This window comes from Macaca fascicularis, chromosome 12, assembly GCF_037993035.2.
Source record: "Macaca fascicularis isolate 582-1 chromosome 12, T2T-MFA8v1.1".
NCBI classification, from domain to species: Eukaryota; Metazoa; Chordata; class Mammalia; order Primates; family Cercopithecidae; genus Macaca; species Macaca fascicularis.
This window is the reverse complement of record NC_088386.1, coordinates 48,506,366-48,526,726: the sequence shown is the minus strand read 5'-3', so window position 1 is coordinate 48,526,726 and position 20,361 is coordinate 48,506,366.

Here is a 20,361-nt window from a genome sequence, read left to right as displayed (position 1 = left end):
ACAGACAAACAGGAATACATCAAACAGAAAAACTTCCGTGCATCAAAGAAAACAGTCAACAGAGTGAAAAGGCAACCTACAGAATGGGAGAAAATACTTGCAAATTGTTTATATATATATATATAAATTGTTACAACTCAACCTTTATAGAATATATAGTGAACTTTTTCAAAGTAACAAGAACAAAAATAAACATAATTCTAAATGGACAAAGGACTTGAATAGACAATTCTTCAAACAAGATATACAAATGGCCAAGAAGCATATGAAAAGGCATTTGACATCACTACTAATAGAAGCAATACAAATCAAAACCACAATGAGATATAGCCTCACAGTTATTAGGATGGCCACTGTTGAACAAAAAAAATAACAAGTGTTGGCAAGAAAGTGGAGGTATTGGGAGCCTTATGCTCTGTTGCTGAGACTGTAAAATGATAGAGCCATTGTGGAAAACAGTGTGAGAGTTCCCCAAAAGAATTAAAAATAGAATTACCATGTAATCCAGCAATCTCATTTCTGTATATACATTTAAAAGTATTCAGAGCAGGGCCTGGAAGAGATATTTGCACATCCATGTTCATCACAGCATCATTCATAACAGACAAAAGGTGGAAACAACTCAAATGTCCATGGACAGATGAACGAATATAGAAAAAGTGGTATATATACACAATGAAATATCATGCAGTCTTAAAAAAGGAAATTCTGTTACATACTACAACATGGAAGAATCTTGAGGCCATTACACTAAGCAAAATAAGCCAGTCACAAAATGACAAATTCTGTATAATTCTACACATATGAAATACCTAAATTAGTCAAAATCATAGAAACAGAAAGTAGAAAGTTGCTTGCTAAGGGCTGGGGGAGGTAGGAGGAGATCTGCAGTTTACAGGATAAAGAGCTTCAGTGTTATAGGATGAAAAGATTATAGAGCTCAATTGCACAACACTGTGAATATACATAAGAGTTCTGACTTGTACACTTGGTCGGGTGTGGTGGCTCACGCCTGTAATCCCAGCACTTTGGGAGGCTGAGGTGGGCAGATCACCTGAAGTTGGGAGTTCGAGACCAGGCTGACCAACATGGAGAAATCCCGTCTCTACTAAAAATACAAAATTAGCTGAGCATGGTGGCAGGCGACTGTAATCCCACCTGCTCAGGAGGCCGAGGCAGGAGAATGGCTTGAACCCAGGAGGCACAGGTTGCGGTTAGCCAAGATCATGCCATTGTACTCCAGCCTGGGCAACAAGAGAGAAACTGTCTCAAAAAGAAAAAAAAAAAAAAAAGAGTTCTGACTTGTACACTTAAAATGGTTAACAGGGTAAATTTTATTTTACATGTTTGTTTACCACAATAAAAAGAAATAGCCCAAGTATCCTCTTATGGTTTTCAGGTACTCAAAGTAACTATGTAATTAGTAGGTTATAATGGTGACTCCATATGCATCCTCTTTGAAGTAATTTTGAAAAAACTATTAATGTTCAAGGCATCATACCAAGAATATTGAGAAATAGAACATAAATAAAAATCAGCCAATGTCACACTTTCAATAAATTTAAAACCCCTAATAGAGGAAAGATGTGCAGGACAGTTCTCCAGGTGGTCTTGTACCAACCTAGATCTCCCCATTTCTTGCTCATAGTTCTGAAGAATAACCACAGAATGTGCTGGGAATATGATATCTTGAAATTGGGAAGGAACTGCCTCAAACAGCCTGGACATTGTTCCTGTCCCTCCCAGAGAAGGTAACATCTTGAGTTAGGGAATAAGTGCCAGGGATAGCCCAGACTTTGCTCCTCTCTCATCTGGAACAGGATGTCCTTCAAAGCTTTGCCCACTGTGTCATGTGGTCTCTGAGGTATATAACCAAGGCAGGGTGGATTTTGGGATGCCTCAGCTGTGGCGCAAAGTCCAGCATATGCAGTCGAGATGCCATCCACCATGGTAGCTTTCTTGAGTCTTGAGAGACTGGCTCACAATGGATCTGAGGTGTTTTTGTTTGTTTGTTTTTCTGTCCCTTGCTGTTGACCTGTAAGTAATTAACTTGCTTTACATAACCTGTATGTGAGTATCTTCTGTCTCACTGAACTCAGACAAACTGGTAATCAGTGCCTGGTGGACTTAAAGAGTAGCCCAGGATGCAGTGGGCATAAGTACACAGATACATCTTTCTGGCGGTAGACCTAACAATGACCTTTGCTATTAGCAAACCCGCTTGGAACTAATAGCACAGAGCAAGGAGGCATAAGGAAAGGACAAATTAATTCCTTTTGGCAAGTGGGAAAGAAGGAGTAGATTAGAAAAAATGCCATAAGGAAGTTGCCCTTTGAGTCAGATTTGGAAAGATAGAGTTTATACAGAGAGGAGGGAAAGGGCACTCCAGGTTGAGGGAATAGTATGAAGAATGGCAAAAAAGCAGGAAGATACAGAACATACAAGGTAAAGGTAATTTCTTTGATTTGGTAGAAAATGAAAACACGAAAGAAAAAGAGAAAATAAGATTTTATTTTCCTTTCCTCTGCATAAATACCAAGGAGTAGGGTTGCTGGATTGTATGGTAGTCGCATTTTTAGTTTTTTTTGAGAAACCTCCATACTGTTTAGTTCCTTTTCTCTGTATCCTTGCCAACATTTGTTATTTTTTGGTTTTTTGATAATACCCATTCTAACTGAGGTGAGATGATATCTCATTGTGGTTTTGATTTGCATTTCACTGATGATTCATAATCGTGAGCATTTTTTTCATTCTTTATATAACTCTTGGTCATTTGTATGTATTCTTTTAAAAGAAAATCTATTCATATCCTTTGTCTACTTTTTTAATGTCACTTTTAAGTTCAGGAGTACATGTGCATTGCCGACTTTTGCTGCGGAGTTGAGTTCCTTGTGTATTGTGGATGTCGGTGACTTGTCAGATGGATAATTTGTAAATATTTTCTGTCATTTTACAGATTGTCTCTTCAGTCTGTTGCTTATTTCCTTTGCTTTGCAGAAGCTTTTTAGTTTAATATAGTCCCATTAGGATATTTTTGTCTTTTCTGACTATACTTGTGAAGTCTTAGATATAAAATCTTTGCCTAGATGACCTGGGAGCATTTTCTCTATGTTTTCTTCTATAATCTTATGTTTTGAGTCTTATGTGTAAGTTTTTAATCCACTTTGATTTGATTTTTATATGGTAATAGATAAGAGTCTAGTTTCATTCTTCTGCATATAGACACCCAGTTTCTCTAGCACCATTTAGTGAAAAGACTGTCTTTTCCCCAATGTATATTCTCGGCACCTTGTCAAAAATCGGTTGGCTACAAATATGTGAATTTATTTCTGGGTTTTCTATCCTGTTCTACTGGTCTATATGTATCTGTTTTTATACCAATATCATGCCTTTAGGATTACTATAACTTTGCAGCATATCTTGAAGTCAGGTACTGTGATAACTTCAGCTTTGGGTTTTTTTTGTTGTTGTTGTTTTGTTTTTTCTGGCTCAGGGTTGTTTGGATATTTGGGTATTTCGTGGTTCCATGCAAAATTTAAGATTGTTCTTTCTATTTCTGTGAAAAATGCCATTGGTATTTTGATGGGTACTGCATTGAATCTGTGAATTGCTCTGGGTAGTATTGTCATTTTAACAATATTAATTATTCCAATCCATAAGCATGGGATTTCTTTCCATTTGTTTGGGTCCTCTTTAATTTCTTCCATTATTGTTTTACAGTTTACATTATAGAAGTGTTTCACCTCCTTGGTTAAATTTATACCAAGATCTTTTATTATTTTTTGTAGCTATTGTAAATGAAGTTGTTTTCTTGATTTCTTTTTTCTGCTAGTTTATTATTGGTGTGTTAAATGTTACTACTTTTTGTATGCTGATTGTATCCCAGAACTTAGCTGAATTTACCAGTTCAAAGATTTTTTTTGGTAGAGGCTTTAAGCTTTTCTAAATATATCACATCATCTACAAAGACAATTTGACTTACTCTTTCTGATTTGTATGCTTTTTATTTCTAGTTCTTGCCTGATTGCTCTAACTAGGACTTCCAATAGTATGCTGAATAAGAGTGGTAAAAGTGGGCATCTTTGTCTTATCCCAATTCATAAAAGATTTTAGCTTTTCTCCATTCAGCATGATGTTAGCTGTGGATTTGTTTTACATCAACTTTCTTATGTTGTGGTATATTCCTTCAATTCCTACATTATTGAGAGTTTTTATCATGAAGAGATGTTAAATTTTGTCAACTGCCTTTTTCTGCATCTATTGATACAATCATAGTATTTCATCCTTTGTTCTGTTGATATGATGTATCACATTTATTAATTTGCATCTGTTGTACCATGCTTGCATTCCTGGGATAAATCTCACTCAATCACGGTGGGTTATCCTTCTGATGTGTTCTTGCATTTGGTTTGTTTTGTTGATATTTTTGTTTCTATGTTCATTAGAGATACTGGCCTATAGTTTTCTTTTTATGTTATGGCATTGTCTGGTTTTGCTACCAGTGTAATGTTGGCCTCCTAGTATGCATTAGAAAGATTCTCTCCTTTCCATTTTTTGGCAATACGGCAGGCATGCTGATCTTTGGGCCTCCAGGTGTCATATAGGGATGCCAGTAGTGGCAGATCTGAGCGCGCTGGTCCTTGTGCCTCCAGACAGCTTACTTGGGTGCCAGTAATGGCATTGGTAGGCCAGGTCCATGGGTCCTTGGGCCCCTGCTCAGCATGTGTGGCATCACCAATGGCAGTAGTGGCAACAGCCAACCCTCAGGCCCCAAGCCTCATGCTAAGACTGACAGCAGAGGCAACAGTTGGCTGGGCAGGCTAGTCCCCAGTCAAGCTGGTGAACACAAGTGGATGTCAGTGGTGGCAGCAGCAGAAGACTGGGCAAATCAGTCCCTGGTTCCCTTGGAGATGCATGCAGGTGCCAGTGGCAGGTTGGGTGGGCCTGTCTTCAGGCCACAAGAAAACATATTTGGGCACCGGCAGTGGCAGTCAGTATGGGCCTGTCCTCAGGCCCCAAGACTGCTCTAGTTCCCAGGCCCCTTGAAGGTGTGTGCAGATGCACAGTGGTCCTGCTGCTAAATAGGGTGGGTTTTCTGTCAATGGCAGCAGCTCCAGACAGGCAGTTGTCTGGCTCTGAGCAGCACACACTTCAGCTCCCTTTGTCCCAGATGCGGCCTCCCTGGTACACTGCACTACATATTCCCTGAAAACATAGAACACTGAGTGGGCTAGAATGCTGGAGTCCTACCCCCACTACCAGGTCCAGCTGGTGTCACAATACTGCAGCCTTCTGGGTTGATGTCAGGGATATCATCAAGGCTTCAGAAATGTGGGTGTATAGGGACTATCTCATCATTTTGAGAGCCCAGTCCCACCAGAGTAGTACAAAATTATACTGTGCTGCAGCCGCTTGAGTCTCGGGGGATGTATGGGAACCAATACAAACTTCCTCTCTGGATCAATGCTGTCATCTGGACACCAGGCAGCTCCCTACACTAACTCAGGGCCCAAAAGAGCCAAGGGGCTTATCAGTGGCTAGAATTGCAGGAGTACGTGGTGGGAATGTAGACCACTGAGAATCTCTCACTTACATTTTCCTCATGATGGAGAATTTCTCCTGACTCCAAACCAATCCTGGCCAGTATGGCTGTCTTGCTTTCCTCTCCTTCTGTATCTCAGGAGTTCCCTGTCACTTTCTTGCTGGATGCTAGTGTTCTCTCTTAGAAGCTCTGTTCAACATGTGGTTATCTATTTGTTGTTTTGGTCCTTGTCTGTGAAGGAGGTGAGTGCCTAGTGCCAAGTGCCTCTAGTCAGCCATCTCGTAGCCCCCTCACCACCTGTATTCTAAGTTCATTCTTCCAGCACCATTGTTCACAATGTATCATAAAAGATTTTTAAAAATTTCTTGTCTGTGCATCTGGAAGAAAGTACAACTAAAACAAGTGGAAGAGAGGAAAGAAAATCAATGATGAAAACCATGTCAAAAGCTGTTACTAATAAATGTCAAATTTCATATATTATGATATAATAGCTCATGTTTTCAAACAGAAGATAATTACCTTCCACAAAGCTACCTGAACAAAATGTAAGCTGAATCATAAACCTTCACAAATTCAGACTAATTGTGCAAGCCAGCTAAAAATTAGAAATTTACATTATATTCAAATTTGAAAGAAATTCAAAATATAAAATGCTATTTTCTTGAACTTGTCAGGTTACAAATTAAGTTCATTTCCAACAAAGCTCAACTGGAAAATAAATCCCCAACAAAAGAAATGATATGGTGGAAAGAGTGCTTAAAAGAAGTTTAGAGCCAACTTAGACTGCTAGATGCTAGATGATCACCTTTTTTTCCAATTATTTTATTGTGGCAAAATACATGTGAATAAAATTTACCTTATTCATTTTAAGTATAAAGTGCCGTGGTATTACATTCATAATGTTGTATAACCATCACCATGGTCTATCTCTAGAACTCTTCATCTTGCAAAACTGAAACTATATAGCCATTAAACAACATCTTCTCTTTACCTTACCCTCCCCCATCTGCCCCAGCAACCACCATTCAACTTTCTGTTTCTAGGATTTCTGACTCTATGATTTATACCCCATATAAGTGGAATCATATAATAGGTGTCTTTTTTGTGACTGGCTTATTTCACTTAGCATAATATGTTTCAAGGTCCATCCATGTTATAGCACATGACAGAATGTCCTTCCTTTTTAAGGTTTAAACAGTATTGCATTATATATGTATATATTTTGCTTATCCATTCATTTCTTGATGAAAGTAACACTTTTGGGTTGCTTTCATAATTTAGCTATTATGAATAATGCTGCTATTAACATGGGTGTACAAATACCTGTTTGAGACCCTATTTCAATAATTTCAGGTACACTCTTAGAAGTGGAATTGCTAAAATCTAGTTTTAGTTTTTTTAAATGGCATACTATTTTCTACAGTGGTTATAATATTGTAATATTTGATATGCCAATTAACAGTGACCAAGGGTTCCAATTTGCCACATCCTCACTAACAATTATTTTCTTGGTTTTTGTTTGCTTGTTTGTTTTACTAATGGGTGTGAGGTGGAATCTTATTTTGGGGGTTTTTTGTTTGTTTGTTTGTTTGTTTGTTTTTGAGACAGGGTTTCACTCTGTCTCTCAGGCTGGAGTAAAGTGGTATGATCACAGCTCACTGTCATCTCCAACTCTTGCACTCAAGTGATCCTCCCACCTCAGCTTCCCAAGTAGCGAGGACTAGCAGGCATGAACCACCATGACTGGCTGGCTAATATTTTAGGTTTTTTTTTTTTTTTTTTGGGTAGAGACAAAGTCTCACTATGTTACCCATGCTGGTCTAAAATTCCTGTCTCCAAGCGATCCTCCCACCTTGACCTCCCAAAGCACTGGGATTATAGGCATGAGCCACCATGCCTGGCCACCTTTTAATAGACTTATTGGCCATTCATATATATTCTTTGGAGAAAAGTCTATGCAAGTGTTTAATCCTTTTAAACCATGTTGTCATTATCATTGAAATATCCCTTAACATAATTTTTGCATTATTAAAATATACAAACGTATAACCTGACTTTGAAGTCAATGTAAAAATATCACTGAGGGCACTGCCCATTATATTACTTAATACCAACTGAGTTTTTTGTTCATTTGTTTGTTTTTTCATTCTTAGTATTCCAAAGTATTGTCCATTTATTGCACAGAAGACACTTAAGAAATGTTTGCAGTTAATAAAGACAATATGCAATGATACTTGTTAATTATATGCTCATTTATAGCAAATATATATGCTCTCAAATATTTGAAAAAAATATTCTCCTGTGTAAAATAAGTACACATATTGAAATATTATTAATGGCTCTAATTTCCTTAGGTGAGTGTAATATAAAGTTAAATGAAAACTCCAAATAGATTTTTTAAATTCTGAAATTTGTATGTTTTGTTCACATTGTATTGCACATGCACCAAGAAATTAATGGGCAGTTTCTTTTTTTGAAATATCAAAGCTATACATTAAAACAGGAACAGGTAAATTATTTTCATGATTAGTTGATGCTATTGTTTGAATGTCCCCTCCAAAACTCACATTGAAATGTAATTGCCATTGTAATGGTGTTATGTGGTGAACCTTTAAGAGGTGCGTAGGTCATAAGGGATCTGCCCTTATAAGTGGGTTAATCCCATTATCCTGAGAGTGGGTTAGTTACCATAGTAGTGGGCTCTGATGAAAGGATAAGACTGGATCCCATTTTGTCTTTCTCTGTCTTGTGTGCTCACCTGACCTTCCACTATGTTATGAAGCAACACAAAGCCTCTTGCCAGATCCCAGCACCATGCTCTTGGACTTCCCAGCCACTAAAACTATGGGACACACAAATTTTTCTTTACCCAACCTGAGGTTCTCTGTTATTCAGCAGCAGAAAATGAAGACTGTTGGTATAAAATATAACTTAACCTATATATAAAGAAAGAAAAACAGAATAAAACTATTGAAAATGATAAAACTGTAATTGACTCTTGGACAACACATAAAAGTTTTACATAATTCTAATCTAAAATGTACATTTTACCTGTTAAATATGTATCACACTTCAAAATAAGGAATGATTCTGAATAATATCCACTAATGGCTTTTGGAGCATTCAATTAAGATTATTTCTTCATTTCCCACCTGTAGTTCTCACGGAAGAGTTGACTGTAAAATATTCACCTTCACACTGGAACCAGATGTCTAAAAGACAGCTCCCGACCCCAGGCAGTGATCCCCTTAAGCATGAAGTTAACACTAATAATGACTGAAATCAGAAATTTTCTGCATCTCTTAACAGATAAGTATTAACATAGCTGATGTAAACTAACATTGACTAACCACTCATTGAGTACCAAGGCATATGTCAAGTGTTTTGTGTGCATAATCTCACTGAATTCTCCCAACAGTCTTACGAGGTTAGTTCTATTATTTCACTTCTACATTGAAACTGGCCTAGGGTTACAGAACTAGCAATTGGCAAAAGAATATCCAACATAGAATTTTTGGCTTAGCGCTATCCTGAATCAGTATTATCAAAAATTATTGCCCCAGCTCTTCAAAGAAACACTGCAAAAACAGAATACCTAAAACATTTTAAAGTTTGACTAAAAATGTCTAAATAACAGCTAAATAAAAAATCGATTAAAATATAGCATTCTGTCTTGAAGTTTTGATTATATTTGAAGATTTAAATTAAAAATAATTTGGATGAAATAGAAAATATGAACTATGAGAAGGTGATTTTTTTAAAGACTTAATTTTTAAAAATTTAGTCCTCACAGTTCATTCTTCTGGCAACTCTTGTTGCCTGGTTACCACCAAGCAGGGAAAACCAACTAAACAAGAATTATCACAACTATGCCAAAAATAATGAACACTTCTTATTTTCCTGTTCTACTCTAAAATAATTATTTACAAAATAGAGCAAATAAAAATATAAGCCTAGGTGGTTAGTGTGGCTCATGCCTGCAATCCCAACATTTTGGGAGGCCAAAGCAGAAAGAAGGCTTGAGACCAAGAGTTCAAAACCAGCCTGGGCAATATAGCAAGACCTGTCTCTACAAAAAAATTAAAATAAAAAAATTAGCCAGGCATGGTGGTGTGGCTGGTAGTACTAGCTACTTGGAACGCTGAGGTAGGAGGATCATTTGAACCCGGGAGTTCTTGATTGCAGTGAGGTAGCATCATGCCACTGCATTCCAGCCTGGGTGACAGAGTGAGACCCTGTCTCTAAAAAAATAAATATAGGCCTCATAATAACCACTTAATATATAAATGAATATTTTCTTCATTCTTTGTTAGGTCTTCAAGACATCTACATACATAACTGATTAATGTATTTTTAGCTTTAGCAAAAAATAAATAAATACCTTACAGCATCTGACTAGTGAGTCACTCAAAGTGTTCTGTTGTTCAAAGCAAGAACCTGTTTTTGATCAGCACTCTGAAAATAGGGAATGAATAATATGAATTCCAGATAAGGAATGTATAAATCCAATATCTGTTGGTTTTGCTGTCTTAAGCTTCTCACACCCTTTTCTTAACAAAATTCCTCTTACCTGGGGTAAATTCTTGTAGTACAAGTGAAATTCTTGCATCCCAGACCATAGAGATAGTCACATGACCCCTAAATGAATAAAGTTCTTCATCTCCTTGGCCACATTATCCAAGATGGACAATCATACTTTTCAGTGAAATTTACTACATAAACACTAAAGAGTTTGGGGGTTTCTTTTTTGGATTGCGATCTGTAAGTACACAAGTTTGCGGCTACTGTCTTTCCCACCATTTGGGGAAATCCTGTTTGTGAATAAAGTCACACAGGGTTGAGTAATTAAATAGCATCATTCAAAAAAAGTTCCTTGCTTGTCATTCACAGATACATAACTAACATACTTCTTTTTTTGCATAATGTAATTTGATTTGCATTTCTATTGCAAGCAAACAGTTTGAGAAATATAATTCACTCAACCATGGAGTTAATTGATTCCCTCTTGAATATATTTATATTTAGGAACTTCGGATTTTGAGATGAGTTCTTTAAGACAACTACCTGCTGATAAAGTCATATTTCCTTTTTATTTGTCTTTAAAGTATCTCAAGTGTCAAGCAAATAGTGGTAGGAAATTGAAATTCTGTGACTGAACACCCTCAATGTATACATTATAGTCACCAATATTTGGGGAGAATAATTACAAAAAAAAAATCTCTTCCAAAAAATACCTCACTTCAATATCATAAAAACTTAAATTCTATCATCAGAAGTTATTTCCTAATGTTAAGCCCTGTCATTTCCCTTCAGTCCTATTTTGAGAAATAAATAAAATGAGGCACTTACATCTTAGTGTGAATTTCTCAGACAATTTTCTTCTATAATAAGAGAAATAACAGAAGAAGAGTGGGTGCCAAAATGTTTCAGAAAGAGGGTAAAATGTAAAAGGATCAAGAGAACAAGAAAACAAGATACAGACTGGGAGGAAATATTTGCAAAAGAAATACCTGATAAAGGACTGTTACTCAAAATATATACAGAACTCTTAAAACTTAAGAAGAAGAAGAAAACAAACAACCTGATTTAAATATGGGCAAATATCTGAATAGACACCTCACCAAACAAAATATACAAATGTCAAGTAATCATAGAGAAAGATTCCCAACATGATAAGACATTAGGGAATTGCAAATTAAAATGAGATACTATTACATGTCTATTAGGATGGCTAAAATCCAAAACACTGACAACACTAAATGCTGGAAACAGGAGCAAAAGGAGCTCTCGTTCATTGCTGGTGCGAATGCAAAATGGTACAGCCACTTTGGAAGAGAGTTTGGCAGATTCTTACAAAACTAAACATACTCATACCATATGATCCAGCAACCACACTCCTTGATATTTACCCACATTAGTTGAAAATGTATGTCCACATGAAAACCTACACACAAATGTTTATAGTAGTTTTATTCATAATTACCAAAGCTTGGAAGCAACCAAGATGGCCTTCAGTAGGTGAATGGGTAAATAAACTGTGGTACATTCCGACAATGGAATATTATTCAGCACTAAAAATAAAGGAGCTATCAAGCCACACTCAAAAAATGGAGGAACTTTAAATGCATATTGCTAAGTGAAAGGGGCCAGTCTGAAAAGGCTAAACCCTGTATGATTCCAATGACATGACATTCTGGAAAAGGCAAAAGCATAGAGACAAAAGAAAGATCAGTGGTGGACAAGGGTTTAGGGGGAGGGAGGGATAAATAAGTAGAGCAGAGGGGCTATTTAGGGCAGTGAAACTATTCTGTATAATATCATAATGATGTCTACACATTATTATACATCTGTTAAAACCCACAGAACATACAACACAGAGTGAACCTTAATGTAAAATATGAATTTGGGTAGATAACGATGTGTCAGTGTTGGTTCATTGATTCTAACAAATACCACTCTGGTGCGCTGGTGAGAGACGTTGAGGATGGGGAGGCTGTATGTATGTGGCAAGGGGTTACATGGGAACTCTGTATTTTCTGCTTAATTTCTTTTTAACTTAAGACTTCTCTAAAATATAAAGTTTTTTTTTAACAAAACCAGTGAAACAGATGATGACCATAAGTCAACAAATGGTATGCATCATAATGCCCCCATCCCTATCACTCTTCAGTGGGAAGAACACGGGATTTAGAGTGTTCTATTCACATAACAAATATTTACCAAAAGGTATTGTGTGCCTGTGCTAGGTGTCTAAATAAATACAAATAATCATTGTTTGCATGCAGCTTGTAGTCTAATAAATACAATAAACAAATAAATATGTAATTACAGATGACAATAAGTGCTATAAAGGAAATATATAGGGACCCAAAATAGCGTGATAGTGGGGACAATTTTTTCAAGAAAAGGGAGAAGAAAGGTAGACCAGCAGATACAGAGAGAAGTGGGATGAAAGAAGCCTGTTTTTAACATGGCAGTACTAGATAATATTTGAATATTGGTGAGGATAGTCCAGTAGAGAAAGAGAGTCATAAACACAGGAGAGAGAGAGAGGTGATAAATTATGAAGCAAGACCTGAAAATGAGGGTTGGAATTCAGAATGCACATGAAGGGCTTACTCTTTGATGGGAGGAATTCCTCCATTGCAGCAGAAGGAGAAATGTAGAAAACGAAGAATATTTTCAGGAACCCTAGTAAGAAGACAAAGGCCTTTCCGCCAGGTGAACAGAAATCTCCTTTTGGGGTTGTGCCATAGATGACAGAGGTAGAAAGCACTGAAATAATTTTTTATGAAATCTACTAGACATTGGCACCACCTTTCTTGGTTGGCGAAAAAAAAAAAAAAAAAAGAAAGGTTTTTTTCAATTACTGTAGAGAGTTTCTTTTTTGCCAGGGGCAAGATTAAAGCTATGCTGATGGGAGGAAAATCCCACTTTGTATCAACTAGACTGTATGTTCTCTGGGCTGTTTAAAAGCTTGTGTTGGTAACATACACTTGTTTCTTTTTTTTTTTTTTTTTTTTTTTGAGACGGAGTCTCGCCGTGTCGCCCAGGCTGGAGTGCAGTGGCCGGATCTCAGCTCACAGCAAGCTCCGCCTCCTGGGTTTACACCATTCTCCTGCCTCAGCCTCCCGAGTAGCTGGGACTACAGGCGCCCGCCACCTCGCCTGGCTACTTTTTTGTATTTTTTAGTAGAGACGGGGTTTCACCGTGTTAGCCAGGATGGTCTGGATCTCCTGACCTCGTGATCCGCCCGTCTCGGCCTCCCAAAGTGCTGAGATTACAGGCTTAAGCCACCGCGCCCGGCTACACTTGTTTCTTTTTTTTTTTTTTTTTTTTTTTTTGGTGAATATTATGGTATGCAAATTTTATCTAAGAAAAGCAAAATATTGAACATGAATGTCCTGAGCCTCCCAAACTTAGTCTAAACCTAAACAAATATGGCGGTGAATTTTTTTTATTATTATTATACTTTAAGTTCTAGGGTACATGTGCATAACGTGCAGGTTTGTTACATATGTATATTTGTGCCATGTTGGTGTGTTGCACCCATCAACTCGTCAACAATGAGAAAATTAGCCACTGTGGCTAGTGGGAAGACTAACCTGGAACTTGAGTCGCCACACTGGTCTGCACTCACAGGACATCCTCCATGGCCCGGGTCAGCAACAACTGTGCAAACTAGGAAGTTCATTAGCAACTGGCCAAGGTCTGAAACATTCTAGTGTGTAAGACAAGAGAGAAGAAAGAGGGGGGTGGCTTTTTTGATGACAAGTGGAATTTTCTGGGGCACAGTATGTAGACCTGAGCAGGATTTAAAAGAAAGGGCTCCAAAACTGAGAGAAATGGGGAGTGATGGAAGCTGGAGAGAGAAAGAGACCTGAGACAGAGAATGTCCACTTGAGACACCTTCTTTTAGAAGGTCTGAGTGTCCCTGGCCCTTCCTTTGGTGACTCAAAAACATGACTAAGTCATATAAAATGATTCTGTCCTCCAGCATAATATGGCCTTTCTGAGACCCTTTCAGTGCATATTTGATCTGAAGAACATAGGATGTGTTGTTGAATTTCAGATTACCCAGAAAACAAAGAAATACAAAATCCCACAGAGTGAACCCTAATGTAAAACATGAATTTGGGTAGATAATGATGTGTCAGTGTTGGTTTATCGATTCTAACAAATACTCTGGTGTGCCGGTGAGAGATGTTCAGGAGGAAATTTAGGGGAGTGACTAGAACTGGCTCACCTTAGTCTGTGGTTTTAAGTCAGATGACACTGATTACTGGGACAGGGGAAAGAGAGCCACAGGCACTGGGGTAAAAACAGGAGGACTGAGAGAGGCTTTGTCACAACTGGGTCACAGATTTATGAGACAAGATTTTCAATGAGGATTTTAAAGAGAAAAGATATAAAATAGTATTTGTGACAAGTTGGAGAGTGATACTCGAACAACGTCAATTCCTGGGAAGAATTAAGGGCCCATTTAAGACAGGTACCGGGTTTAGGCATTGCCTCTGCCATTTATCGGCTATATGATTCTTTTACAATACACTTATCCTCTTCGAATCTGAGTTCCCTTGGTGGTAAAATGGGGATAGTAACACCTCTGATACAAGCCTGTAAAAAGAATTAAGATTATGTATATAAATTCTTTATGCATAGTAAATTCTCAAAAACCACTAGTTTCTTTTCTGCTTTCATGATACATAAGCCTTACAAAGTGGTAGGGTCTTTTATTTTTAGGTAAATATTCATCTGAGAGTGTTTTCCTAAGTATGGTGTTAGCATTAGGAATATCACTTCCTAAATAATTTCAGGCATTTTGAACATGGAAAATTGTTCAAGGTATATATAATTCCTGAATCAGTGGGCTAACCACTGTATCCAGATGTTTTTATTCAAGTCAGTCTTAGGACCTAAAGTATCAAACCAATCTCATTCAGATTTATTTATACCTAGAAGACAATCTTTCCAGAATGAAAATAAAACCCTTTTAAATATTCTTATCAACATGTTACCTTTATGTTTTTACTGTTATTGGTAAACTGATAATGAGAAAGCAATTTGATACAAATGCTTCTATTTGAAGAAAATAGGTTTTGGACTTCCAATGGGATTTTGTATTTCTTTGTTTTCTGGGTGATCTGAAATTCGACAATGCTGCACCAGGTTTCCATACTTTAATGTTCATCAGAATCACCTCAAAGCCATGTTAATAATTCAAGTTTGGGCACCTTCACCCTGGAACATGTGATTCTTTAGGTCTGAGGTGGAACCAAGGAATATGCATGTTCACCAGCATTCCAGGTAACATTAACGCAGGTGATCCTTAAACTTCATTTTGAGAAACACCTGCAGACTGACAAGATGTCTATTCCCTTTGGAAAAATTATTTGTTTTTATCGTGGAGAATCTAAAGAAACTCATTTTTTATTTTCATGTACAGACCATACTTGATTTTTCTCTTGCAAAAAAAGAAGATATTCCTTCCTTACATCGAATTTATATTCACTTTGAGTGTTGCACTTTATGGATACATATATTTTACAGAGTTTTAAATGTTAATTTTATAATTTTTTTTTTTTTTTTGAGACAGAGTCTCACTCTGTCGTCCAGGCTGGAGTGCAGTGGCGTGATCTCGGCTCACTGCAAGCTCCGTCTCCCAGGTGTAATATTTTTATAATGAAGGTCTATATGATTTGTATCTTTTTTACTAGCGGCTTTGACAGCTATTTAACTTATCACTTGATAGTACAATAGCAATACTTTTGCATTTTTCTTTATCTATGAAATCTATCGATCTTCATTTACTTTGAAGCCCCAAGGACTATCTAATTTTTCTGCTTTAAATTCCTACCTTTAAGAATTTTATGTGAAAGAGAAGAGATGTCCTGAAATTTCCTTGGGAATTTTCTCTGAAGGATATTTACTAACTATATCTTGTCTATCCTTTCTTTTGTTCCAACAATAAGTCATATTTCTTTACACATGGTAACTGATAACATTACAAACACAAAATTGCAAGCTTATGTAGAATTGAAGCCAGGAAAAATCTGGAGGACAACTATATGTCTTTTAGATAACTGCTTTTCAGGAGCATTCAAAATACATAGTTCAGATACCAAATAACAAGTAAATGTAACGCCTTCCAAGATGGAACATGAGGTCTATTTTAAGAGGAAGAAAAGATTGGAAAATATCCCAGAAACGTCATTGTGTGAGCAGGTTGAACAATCCACTAGCATAAAAGGAATTTTTTGAAAAAGAAGTCACATTACACATTTATTACATTTAAGGAAGATGGTAGAATAAAAATTGTCAGATTTCCTTAGGGAAAACATTCAAATGAAACTCCTAAACTATAACTGAATATTACAGTTTCATCCATTCTGTTTGGAATCATGGGACCAGAAGGAATGACAGGCACTCATCTGGCCATTTTCCTACCTTTAGTCAATTCCCATCACTAAGTCACCTAAGCTTAGTAAATAATCAATCCCAGTTTAAATGCCTGTAGAGGAACAAACTTTAAAAATTTCTTATTTGTCAGTTCAACAACCAATGTGCAAGTTGAATCCATTTTATTCCTTCTTTTATTCAATCCAAAAATATTGATTAACATACTATGTACAAGGTACATCATTGCCAAAATCTCCAGACAAAAACTCCATAAAATTTAGTCGATTACTGAAGCATCTTTAATACATAAAATCAAACATTAGATTTGTTCCAATGAGGTAGACATTATACAAAATTGTGAATTTTAACGTTTTCTGCACTGTTCCTTTTCAGTTCATTACCCACTCACATCTCTATCCCCAAATCACAGTACAGAGAAGATTTGAGGAAATTTAAACTGTTCGCTCAGGAATTCTTGAATACTTGCTTCATTTACAGGCATATAAATGTTTAATATTGATATTTGATAAGCTAATGATATGCACAAATGTTTAGGGTTATTTGATAAGCGAATGAGATGCACAAATTTGTAATCTGTAGAAGCTATTGGCATGTATTTGTATTCAATCAGAAATGGCATACTATTATTACAGGACAGGAAAGAATTCAAACTACAGGTGCTCCTCGACTTACAATGGAATTATATAACCATTGTAAGCTGAAAATATCATTAGTCGAAAATTCATTTAATACACCTAACCTACCAAACAATGTAGCTTAGCCTACCCTGCCTTAAACGTGCCCAAAACAGTTATATTAGCTTACAGCTAGACAAAAATCATCTAACACAAGTACTATTTTATAATAAGGTGTTGAGTACTGTACACAGATGGGTGTTTTGTAGACATGATGCAATGAGATAACACAAAACACAATATCCCAAAACCACAGGTAACAGTACACTACAGAGTATTGGTTGTCTACCCTTGTTGTCACACAGCTGACTAGGAGCTGCAACTCACTGCTACTGCCTGGCATCTTAAGAGAGTTTCCCTACCACATATCGCTAGCATGGTAAAATACCAAAATTCAAAATTTGAAGTATGATTTCTACCAAATGCATAATACTTTCACACCACTGTAAAGTTGAAATATTCTTAAGTCAAACCATTGTAAGTTCGGGACCATTTGTACTTGGAGCTCCCCGCAACCCTTTATTTAGGTGGGAGAAAATAACAGGCAAGGGATGGGTTATAAAGTGAATATACTTAATATACTTACTAGAAGATATAAATTTTTGGAAAGATAAGATTTTGATGGAAGGAATGAGGAGGTGTTAGCCACTCCAGCTGTTGTTGGACTAAACTGTAAGTGGAATATTTTTCCCTTATATACCTATATGTTCCAATATAACATCTGTTTATGATTGATGGGCATTTGGAGCTCCTCCCTTGCTTACCCACAGGATGCAGACCCCTATACTTACCTCCAACTTTGCCTTCTCTAATGTTTCTAGAATAAATGATGTTCTGCAAACACATAATATGTGTACATGACCTTGTGCCTTCATTCTATCACAATAATTTGTCTTTGTCATGTTTCCCAGTGCCAAAATGTTCCACCATGTATATTCTTCATTCAGAATCTTATCTGAAGTATCCAAGGTAAAAAGTTGTTGTATGATCATATCATGATATAAGAAAATTAACTAAACTGCACAAAACTCAGACTTTTTTCATATCTGATATTCTTGCAAGTCTTCTTGGTTTCACCTGTCTCTCATTCTAGTCACCAGTGCAACAAATTCTTCATGAGCTCTTCCCAGCTTCACAGCGTCTTACATCCATCCCACTGTACATGCCTCTTTTCTCCAGTCCTAAGCTTCTCTATGGAAATACAAGGACTCATACTTTACACAGACACAGCCTCGAATGTAATTCCTCATGACACAAAGTTGGCCAAAGGAGAACAGAATCCAACACATCAATGCTTCTCCCATTCTCCTCCCATCTCCTCACCCCTGGCGTACAAGTATATGGTCTGGAATACATTTTGCATGGCTACTCAGCTGCACATTCAGCCTCTCATGGCAGTAAGTAATTCATAGACTTATATTGTTCTCTTTTCTATTCTGCTTCATTCCTCTATCCTTCACTCCCACTCCCTGGAATTATTATCCAATAAAATACTTATAGAAAGACTTTTGACTTAGGCTCTGCTCTCTGGAGGAACCCAGATAAGAAAGGCAATGACTTTCATTTTCATACTGACTTCCTAGAAATATTCTTCCCAATCTGTACTTATTATAGGTCAGTTAGGAGAAGAGGATAGTATCAATAGCAATATATTTTGGAAAGTTCTCCTCAACTAACATGCCAGATATATATAGACTGCACATATTAGACTAGTTAGACTAGTTATGGATACTATTCAATATGATTGCATTACTTCTTGGAGTCATATTTTGTTGTAGAAATATATCTCTTTTAGAAGACAAATTTCTTAGAAAACAATAACTTATGTCAAAATGTTTAAATAACTTACTTTTTCAAAAGCCTGTTTAATGTTTAAGTAATATGTGCTTTATTAAAAAAAACATTCTCTGCACTGCTATGTCTGGAAACCCCTTTCACACCTCCCTCACTCCCCCCAATATAAGCTACAATATTCTACTTTTTAAAGAAATTTAAATATTTGATAAGCAATAGGAACTTGGTTATTTTTGCTTTTTGAAGTGCATTACTGATCAACAAAAAAGCCACCTTTAAGCCTACTTAACATTGCATAACGAAGTTGTGCTTTTTACATTTTAATATTCTAAATAGTTCACTGGGAAAATAATACTCCATAAACAACCTAGAAGACTGATGTAAACCCCCATTTCACCATAAAAATATAGATAATCAATAAAGTATAACTCTCATTTTTCATATATAAAGATGAACAGAAAAGTATTTTTTTAAATCCTGGGTATAAGAAAAGAGGTTAGAAAACTCATAGCCACAGTGTTTGATATGGTTTTGCTCTGTGTCCCCACCCAAATCTCATCTTGTAGCTCCCATAATCCCCATGTGTTGTGGAAGGGACCCAATGGAAGATGACTGAATCATGAGGGTGGATCTTTCCCATGGCCTTCTCATGATAGTGAATGCATTTCACAAGATCTGATGGTTTTAAAAACAGGAGTCTCCCTGCACAAGCTCTCCCTCTTGTCTACCGTCATGTAACACGTGCCTTTCACCCTCCACCATGATTGTGAGGCTCCCCAGCCACATGGAACTGTATGTTCAATAAACCTCTTTCTTCTGTAAAATGTCCAGTCTCAAGTATGTCTTTATCAGCACTGTGAAAACAGACTAATACAGTAAATTTGTACCAGTAGAGTAGGGCATTGCTGAAGAAATACCCAAAACTGTGGAAGTGACTTTGGAACTGGGTAACAGGGAAAGGGTGGAACAGTTTGGAGGGCTTAGAAAAAAACAGGAAAATGTGGAAAAGTTTGGAACTTCCTAGAGACTTGTTGAATGGCTTTGAAAAAATGCTGACAGTGATAAGAACAATAAGGTCCAGGCTGAGATGGTCTCAGATGGAGATGAGAAACTTGTTGGGAACTGGAGACTAGGTGACTCTTGTTACATTTTAGCAAAGACACTGGTGGCATTTTGCCCCTGTCTACAGATTTTTGGAGCTTTGAACTTGAGGGAGATAATTTAGGGTGTCTGGTAGGAGAAATTTATAAGCAGCAAAATCCCATTTTTTGAGGAGAAATTCAAGCCAGCTGCAGAAATTTGCACAAGTAATGAGGAGTTGAATGTTAATCACCAAGACAATGGAGAAAAGGTCTCTAGGGCATGTCAGAAACCTTTGCAGCAGCCCCTCCCATCACAGGACCAGCGACCTAGGAGGAAAAAGTGGTTTTG